Genomic DNA, 9,408 nt, shown 5'->3' on the forward strand with positions numbered 1-9,408 from the left:
CCTGTAGCTATAGACTTCAGTATGTGAGCGACTCTCCACACTAGTGTTTACATATGGATGGTGTATGTGCCCAAAAAAGAAGTCTGACTGCATCCTCGTACCATTGCTTATGAACTGAAGTGTCAGCGTGCACTTTTTGTGGCATTACACATGTATTTTTTGAGCATGTCGATCAAACACAGGAAGCTCTGCAGTCTACTTGTGACTTTACAGTGTGGGAAGTAAGTAAATAAATCAAGGTAAATAACATTCGATCTGGCTTTTATGCAAATAACATATAAATGTTAATGTTTTGGGCACATACACCGTCCAGATATAAACACTAGCTTGGAGAGTCGCTTGCGTACTGAAGAGTCTATAGCTGCAGTTGGAAGCTGCCATTACTGTAATTTATATATAAGAGCCAGATTGAATGAAGTAGTGAAGTAAATGTGCACTACAATGCTGGACACTTAAATACTAGTACAGATATATACCAAAAAGCTATCAGTGCCAAAAGATAATAGATACCAAACTATGTGGGGATTCAGTGTGCAGATAACATACAGCCTCCGTCATTGCTCCCAAGGATGATGTGCCTGACAATTTTTAACAGGAAGGAACAGAAATCAGTCATTCCTCATAGTCTTGTAGAATTATTATATCTGAATAGTTTCAATTAATCAAATGCAAATTAATTAAAAACATGTCTTATGTTAAGCCAAAATATGACTTTTGATTGTAGAAGAACAGCTGTTTAGCTTCCACTGATTTCAGTATTGTGTTACTCTGCACATGCTATTGACATCCGGCGCCGCCGCCGAGAGTGGCAGCCTTTTCAGCAGCTCCGTGTATGACTGTATATATATGTGTATTTTTCTCCTTTTATTTTTCTATTTTTATTTATTGATCACTCCTACCACTTTATTTTATGTGGATTCGTTCCCTGGACACACTTACTTTTACAACATGGGCATGGATTTTTACACGCCGAGACTCGCCTATTCAAGTACTCAACTTCGGGCGCTGAGAACAAATGCCAGTGCCGGTGTGGTTCCATATTTACCCGACGAGGTAAGAAGGCGGTATCGTGGCAGCAGAGCCGGCACTAAGCTTAAAATGAAGCAGATTGCGAGAAAGTGGCGTTTTAAGCCTTCGGTGCCTTCTGTTATTCTGGGGAATGTGAACTCAATCTCAAATAAGATCGACGAACTGGCTGCGCTGGTGAAAAATGTCAGAACTTACAGAGAATGCAGTTTGTTGTGTTTCTGCGAAACGTGGCTAACTAACACCATCCCAGATGCTAATGTGGAGCTACCCGGGTTTAGCACCGTTAGAGCGGACAGAGACGCAAGTACCTGTGGGAAGCACAAAGGAGGAGGACTCGCTCTCTATGTTAATACACGGTGGTGTAACTCTGGACATGTTAAAGTCAAAATCTCCACTTGCTGCAGGGACATCGAACTGTTGGCCATAAGTCTGCGTCCCTATTACTTGCCCAGAGAGTTTGGACACGTCATTGTTGTCATCGTGTACATACCTCCTCGGGCGGACGTGGAGATAGCGAGTGACATCATCCATTCTGCTGTTGCTAAGTTACAAACGCAGCACCCCGAGGCACTTGTGCTAATCGCTGGAGACTTTAACCATGTGACGCTGGACAAAACATTACCTGCATTCTCCCAGTATGTGGACTGTAACACCCGGGGAAATAAGACTATTGATTTACTGTATGCAAACGTTAAAGACGCATACAGTGCCACCCCGCTGCCTGCGCTTGGGAAAGGAGATCATAACCTGGTTCTGCTTCAGCCTCACTACAAACCAAAAGTGAGAGTCCTACCTGTAACCAAACGATCATTCAGGAAGTGGACCCCGGAGGCTGAGAATACTCTGAGACAATGTTTTGGAACTACAGACTGGGATATCCTGCAGGGATCACATAGTGAGAACATTGAGGAGGTTGTTGACTGCACTACTGACTACATCAACTTCTGTATGGACACTTTAGTTCCAGTAAGAACAGTACGCTGCTATGCTAACAACAAGCAATGGATTACAAGTGACATCAAGGGCCTTTTGAACCAGAAGAAAAGGGCCTTTAAAGACGGTGATCAGCATGAGCTCAAGCGCGTGCAGAAGGAACTCCGAGTCCAGCTCAGGGCGGCGAAGGAGCAGTACAGGAGAAAGCTGGAGCAGAAGTTGCAGAACAACAGCATGAAGGAAGTGTGGGATGGGATGAAGATCATCACTGGCTGCAGCTCGAAGCAGGGTGCCACCATCGAGAGAGGCGTGAAGAGAGCAAACGAAATGAACATCTTCTTTAACAGGTTTGACCACCCTAACCCACTCTCACCTCGGATTACTGCACTCTCTACACATCCTTCTGCTGATACCAACATAGGAGAGACATCCCCACCCACAATTACAGCAGCGCAAGTGAGTAGAGAGCCGAGGAAACTTCGTGCCAGCAAAGCAGCAGGTCCAGATGGAGTATCACCACGACTGCTGAAGGTCTGTGCATCAGAGCTGGGGGGTCCTCTACAGCGCATCTTCAACCTGAGCCTGGAACAGGGGAAAGTCCCGAGGCTTTGGAAAACATCTTGCATCACCCCAGTCCCAAAGGTATCACATCCTGGTGAGCTGAATGACTTCCGGCCTGTCGCTCTAACATCACATGTGATGAAGACCATGGAGCGGCTGCTGCTTCACCACCTGAGGCCACAGGTCCAACACGCCCTCGACCCTCTGCAGTTCGCATACCAGGAGAAGGTGGGAGCGGAAGATGCCATCATCTATATGCTACATCGATCCCTCTCCCACTTGGACAGAGGCAGTGGTGCTGTAAGAATTATGTTTCTAGACTTCTCTAGCGCCTTCAACACCATCCAACCTCTGCTCCTTAGGGACAAGCTGACAGAGATGGGAGTAGAGTCATACCTGGTGGCATGGATCGTGGACTATCTTACAAACAGACCTCAGTATGTGCGTCTCGGGAATTGCAGATCTGACATTGTGGTCAGCAACACAGGAGCGCCGCAGGGGACTGTACTTTCTCCGGTCCTATTCAGCCTATATACATCGGACTTCCAATATAACTCAGAGTCCTGCCACGTGCAAAAGTTTGCTGACGACACTGCTATCGTGGGCTGCATCAGGAGTGGGCAGGAGGAGGAGTATAGAAACCTCATCAAAGACTTTGTTAAATGGTGCGACTTAAACCACCTACAACTGAACACCAGCAAAACCAAGGAACTGGTGGTGGATTTTAGGAGACCCAGGCCCCTCATGGACCCCGCGATCATCAGAGGTGACTGTGTGCAGAGGGTGCAGACCTATAAATACCTAGGAGTGCAGCTGGACGATAAATTAGACTGGACTGCCAATACTGATTCTCTGTGCAAGAAAGGACAGAGCCGCCTGTACTTCCTTAGAAGACTGGCATCATTCAACATCTGCAGTAAGATGCTGCAGATGTTCTATCAGATGGTTGTGGCGAGTGCCCTCTTCTACGCAGTGGTGTGCTGGGGAGGCAGCATTAAGAAGAAGGATGCCTCACGCCTGGACAAACTGGTGAGGAAGGCAGGCTCTATTGTTGGCATAGAGCTGGACGGTCTGACATCCGTAGCAGAGCAACGGGCACTCAGCAGGCTCCTATCAATTATGGAGAATCCACTACATCCATTAAACAGTGTCATCTCCAGACAGAGGAGCAGTTTCAGTGACAGACTTCTGTCACTGTCCTGCTCCACTGACAGACTGAGAAGATCATTCCTCCCCCAAACTATGCGACTCTTCAATTCCACCAGAGGGGGTAAACGTTGAACATTATTCAAGTTATTGTCTGTTTTTTTATCTGCATTTTTTTTTTTTTTTATTACTCTTTAATTTAATATTTTTGCTGCTGGAATATGTGAATTTCCCCCTGGGATTAATAAAGTATCTATCTATCTATCTATCTACTGCTGAATTTTACAGATCTGTTTTTGTACATTACTTTCAAAATGAATCCATTTAGAATTTTAAATGATTTGCTCAAATAGGCATTAGTAAAACATACAGCCTTCAGCTTCTTAAACACACCCTTTTTCACAAAGCATTTTATGACAAATTTTTCCTACCTCACCAATCTGCTCTTAGATTTACCACTATTCTAAGAATAGATTTTTTAAACACTTTTGCCACACCCTAGGAGTATCGTTCCCCTGCTGATTCTGTTCCATTGCCTCCTGAAACAGGTTCCAGAATTACTGCTGCTTTATGATAGAACTGTAAAGCATCCATCACACCAAGGAAACGCTGGTTTCCTTTCTCATTAATGACAACAGAAGCTTCCACATTTCTGATTATACTTGGATGGTTATACTAGATATAAAACTACCATTTTAAAGACCATTTTAGTGTCAGCAATGTTCACTTAGCGACCTCTGCTAACACAAGGCTTTCATGCATGGCCGGAGTTGGCTGTTGACTTGATGCTGCAAATAAATTGGAATCATTTATTAAAAAAAAAAAAAAAAAAAAAAAAAAAAAGATAGGTCTCCTGTATTACATTTCTGCTTCAACTGTAACATGTCCAAAAAGAGAAAACCCAAATTTAGTTTATTCCTCAATGTTACTTCTTTACTAACTGCTCCTAACACAAAACTGGTGTCTCACCCTGGGCCCTATGAAACCATGTCTGGAACAAATGATTTACCGCCTATGCATTGTGTGCTTTGTTTGCTTCATAACTTTCCTCTGCTTTGCTCATTAATGTAATCATTCACACTACTTTTAAGAGAATTTTTCTAATTTTGCTGTGAATAAAGCCATCTGCTAAATGAGTAATTATAATGTGGAAGAAATACTTTCTAAGACCACGATAATACCACAAAAAACACATTCAATTTTATTTTAATTTGTGAAAAATATAGAAGACACTAGACAGCAGGGCAGTCACAATTTTCCGACCCCTCCAAGAGCAAAAAGAAACACAGCTATCATAAACACTATTAACATATTTGAACAGCCACAAGCAGTTTTACTTGGGTTTTTATGTGCATTACAGGCAGCGCAAAGTGCTTTTTCTTCTCATTACTTTATGTGCACCAAAAATTGCACTCTCACAAAGGGCAAGTGCTAGAGTTTGGAACATACCATTAAAGACTGAGGGTGGAATGGGTATACACCATCACACAAACACTAGGGATAAGGGGTTGGGCTCCAACAGAGATTTTACAATGGAAAAGAATATATAAGTGAGAATGGTAGGGGAAGGGATGCCAGATGGATGAAATACTACACATGATAAAAATTCATTGGGGTGGGGGTTAAAAAATTGCCCAAAATACCATGTTGTTTTTAAAAAAAGTAGCCCCCCCCCCAAAAAAAAAAACAACTTGCAAAAGACTGAATTTGGAAAACAAATACTACTGCAGTTGCTCATTAATGATAGTGTCCTTCATGACCACTATCCTATCAAACATAAATTTAATGCAGCAGGTGATGTGCAGCAACAGCCCCACACTGAAAAACAAATGTTTAACCATGTGTTTTCAAGTGTAGCTCTTTACACACTGCTTTGGTCAGTCTCTACTCATTTACATAAGACATTACTTCTCTTTTAAGATCTGTGAAAATACAATATGCATCTAAAACTGCTCCATAACTATTTTTGTTCTTTATTACAAAAATTGCTTTTCACATTAGAATTAAACACTGTTTCAGCTTCACTATATATACTGCATGAGTAAATTATTAGGAATACTTGCACACCTGCTTATCCATGCAATTATCCATTCAGCCAATCAGTTGTGCTATGCATAAAATAATGCAGATACAGGTTACAAGTTTTAGGGTATGTTCACAACAAGCAGCAGAATGGGGGGGGGGGGAAGAAAGAAAATGTCATTTTAGTGATTTTGACTGAGGCATGACCACTGATGCCAGATGTGCTGGTTTGGGCATTTCTATAACTGGTGATCTCTTAGTATTTTCACACACAACTGTTTCTAATATTTACTCCGTATGGTGTGAAAAAAACCCAGAGAGTGCCAGTTCTATGTACAGAAACCCCATGTTGATGAGAGAAGTCAAAAAAAAAACTGGGCAGACTGGTATCAGCTGAAACAAAAGCTATTCTAACTCGGACACCCACTCTACAACCATGGTGAGCACAAAACCACCTTAGAATGCACAACACATCATCCCTTACGGTGAATGGGCTACAGCAGCAAAACACCACCTCAGATTCCACTCCTGTCAGCCAAGAAGAGAAAGCTGAGGCTGCAGTGGACACAGGCTCAACAAAACTGGAAAGCTGAAAACTGGAAAAATGTACCCTGGTCTGATGAATCTTGTCATCTCTTTAGGTATACAGATATTAGGGTCAGAATTTGGCATCAGCAACATGAACCCATGCACCCAACCTGCCTTGCATGAACAGTCCAGGCTGGTGGTGTAATGGTGTGGGGAAAGTTTTCTTGGCACAGTTTTGGCCTATTAATATTAACCAATTATCACTTGAATGACACAGCATATTTGAGTATTGCTGCTGACCATGTGCATCTTTCACTGCTACAACTTACTCATCTTCTAATGGCTATTTCCAGCATGCTACAAACCAAAAATGGATCCAAACTGGTTTCATAAAGACGCCAATGAGTTCAATGTACGTCAGTGATCTTCCCAATCACCAGATCTGAATCCAATATAACACCTTTGAAATGAATGGGTAGCTGACAAATCTGTAGAAATCGAGTGATGCCATCATGTCAACATGGACCAGAATCCCAAAGGATACCTTGTGGAATCCATGCCACAAAGAACTGAGGCTGTTCTGGGCGCAAAAGGAGAACCTACCCGGTATTAGAGTAATGGTCCTAAGAATTTGCTCACAGGGCGTTACTGTTTGTAGACGTGTGTGTAAATATATATCGCTGTCAACATTAACGTGACACAAAATTACACAAAAAACAACAATGATTAACGGAAGGAACACTAATATGTCTAAAACATGTAATCTTTCGTTCCTACCAAAGGGAAACGGTAACAATCTTGGACGATCTCTTTAATATATTAAAGATTAATGCAAAACAGATTTATAACGGTGTTTATATTTTATGTGGCTGCATATGTATTTATTCGTCGCTTTAATTAACCAGCCTAATGCACTAGTACTACTATATTTTTAAGTTGCAAGTTGAAAATGGGAGTACACTAATGAAAGCCCTCAGGAAGAACCAGCGAGTGACCGGGCTGCGATTTGAACCCGGTCTGCAGTTCGGAACAGACATTGTACCGCAAGGACGACTAATCTACCAACATCAAAGTCGCTTGACAAAATTTACGATTAAACCAAAACGTGCTTCACTACGACATAAACTACACATTCTTGTTATTTCACGTGTGCGAATCAACCATCACGGTTTCTTTAATCTGTGTATAAAATGAGACACACACTCACACATTTATATTATACATATACACACGTTCTCAAAAGTTGCAGGCTGAAATTTCAAAATGTTTAACAAACTCTTTTCACTGAAAAAGTACAAGACAACTGCATTAACTGGATAAAAATCCGTATAATGAACTTTAATAATCTTTTGCAGCAACGGCGAATTACTTTAAATCAACCTTTCCATTAATGTTACTTTTAATAACATAACCTCATGAGCCACAGCCTGCCAGCTAATTCCTTTCAAGTGTTTTTTTTTTTTCTCCGCACAGGTGTTTAGTTATATTCTAGTTAATATTTTTACAGCTTTTCTTTAGAAAGCCTATCTTTCTAATAAAATCATTCAACCGTTTGAATTGTCAATAATGTTACATTTACCATTAGGAGGTCATTTACTGGGGAAACAAACACGCATCAATAGATAAAGAAGGAACATTTCCGACTCACGTGTCTAACGAGCAGTACAAACTCACGGCTGGATGGCTACTTTTGAAAACCCCACCAAATTTTTGCATTGAATTAAACAAATTATTACACTAAGAAGAATCTGGATGCCATTACCTGTCGTGCTGTAAAGGTTATACTCAGCGGCTTGACAAAAATGTATCAAGACTTTTTTTTTTGTTTGTTTTCAAGCAGGGTTCGTAGTTGTGAACCTGCGTCACTTCCTTCTGCGTAGGTTTCGTCGTCTATTTTAGGGCGATTTGGATACTGTTAGTATATTACCGCCACCTACTGTACGGAGGGAAAACTCCTCATTCAAGTTATTACGTTCAAATGTTTTTTTCCTGTCCCGTGTTTCTAATGAATTTCATTCATTCATTGTATTTAAAAGCGCTGTTGTCGTTTACCCCCAAAAGATCCTTTAATGATATAGCATTCATATTAGTTTTGCCGAGACATTAGTGTTCGCCGTTGATTTTTATACAGAATAAGGCGGAATACCACATGGTCAACTGTTTCCTTTGAGCCGCATCTTACACGGTTTCCATCACTTTGTCGACCTATTAAATACAATCCTTGATTTATGGCACAATGACCTAGCCTTTACCTACTTAATATTACTTCTTCTCTTCTATTTTTACTTATATATTTAAAAGAGGTAACATTAATTATGAATCAATTGCAAAACCTGTTTTACTTCTACTTTTGATTTCATTATAACCTATTCCCGCTTCAATTTCAACTCTTTCCGTTTTCATCGCTTTTTGGCTAATGTAAAATTAATTTAATTTACTTTTCAGCCCAACATTTGCTGAAACCCAGACAAACTCTATTAAAATTTACAGGCTGTTACCATTATATAAATGCAAGATTTCCAAACTCGTATTTTCTCAGGAAAAACGTTTGTCTGCTTTAACTGACATTAATACTGAGTGGGAATCTGATTAGATAATTACCCATGGTGGCTTTATTTCTTCTTCCCAGTCTAGTGCTAAAATTACAGTTCCTCAGTATATCTTGTTAAATCGTTTGATATTTATTCCCGTTCCTACTCTAAAATCCATTACATAGAAAGCTGCTCCCGTGTTCCCTAGAATTTAATCTTTGATCCATTAGTAATTATTTGACAATACCCGCCCACTTGCTTCGTAAATAGCCCTCCGTTAAATATTTTATGTTTATATTCCATCCATCTATCCATTCTCTTCTGCTTATCAGAGATCGGATCGCGGGGGCAGCAGCTTGAGCAGAGATGCCCAGACTTCCCTCTCCCCAGCTACTTCTTTTAGGTCTTCCGGGGGAATTCCAATGCGTTCCCAGGCCAGCCGAGAGACACAGTCCCCCCAGCGTGTCCTGGGTCTTCCCTGGGCCTCCTCCTGGTTAGAAGTGCCCGGAACACCTCACCAGGGAGGCGTCCAGGAGGCATCCTGATCAGATGCCCGAGCCACCTCATCTGACTCCTCTCGATGCGGAGGAGCAGCGGCTCTACTCTGAGCTCCTCCCTGATGACCGAGCTTCTCACCCTATCTCTAAGGCAGGCATGC

The 9,408-nt window shown here is 41.5% G+C and overlaps 1 protein-coding gene across 1 annotated transcript in view; it reads right to left on the reverse strand.

The window, feature by feature from the left end:
• Positions 1–8,129, reverse strand: part of pop7 (POP7 homolog, ribonuclease P/MRP subunit) — a 28,784-nt gene extending 20,655 nt beyond the window's left edge. The window contains exon 1 of the mRNA XM_028798281.2: positions 7,982–8,129. The gene's annotated coding sequence lies outside the window, so the exon portion shown is untranslated. The remainder of the gene's footprint in view (positions 1–7,981) is intronic.
• Between the last annotated feature and the right edge of the window lie 1,279 nt (positions 8,130–9,408).

The sequence above is a fragment of the Erpetoichthys calabaricus genome, chromosome 3 (genome assembly GCF_900747795.2).
Source record: "Erpetoichthys calabaricus chromosome 3, fErpCal1.3, whole genome shotgun sequence".
NCBI lineage: Eukaryota > Metazoa > Chordata > Cladistia > Polypteriformes > Polypteridae > Erpetoichthys > Erpetoichthys calabaricus.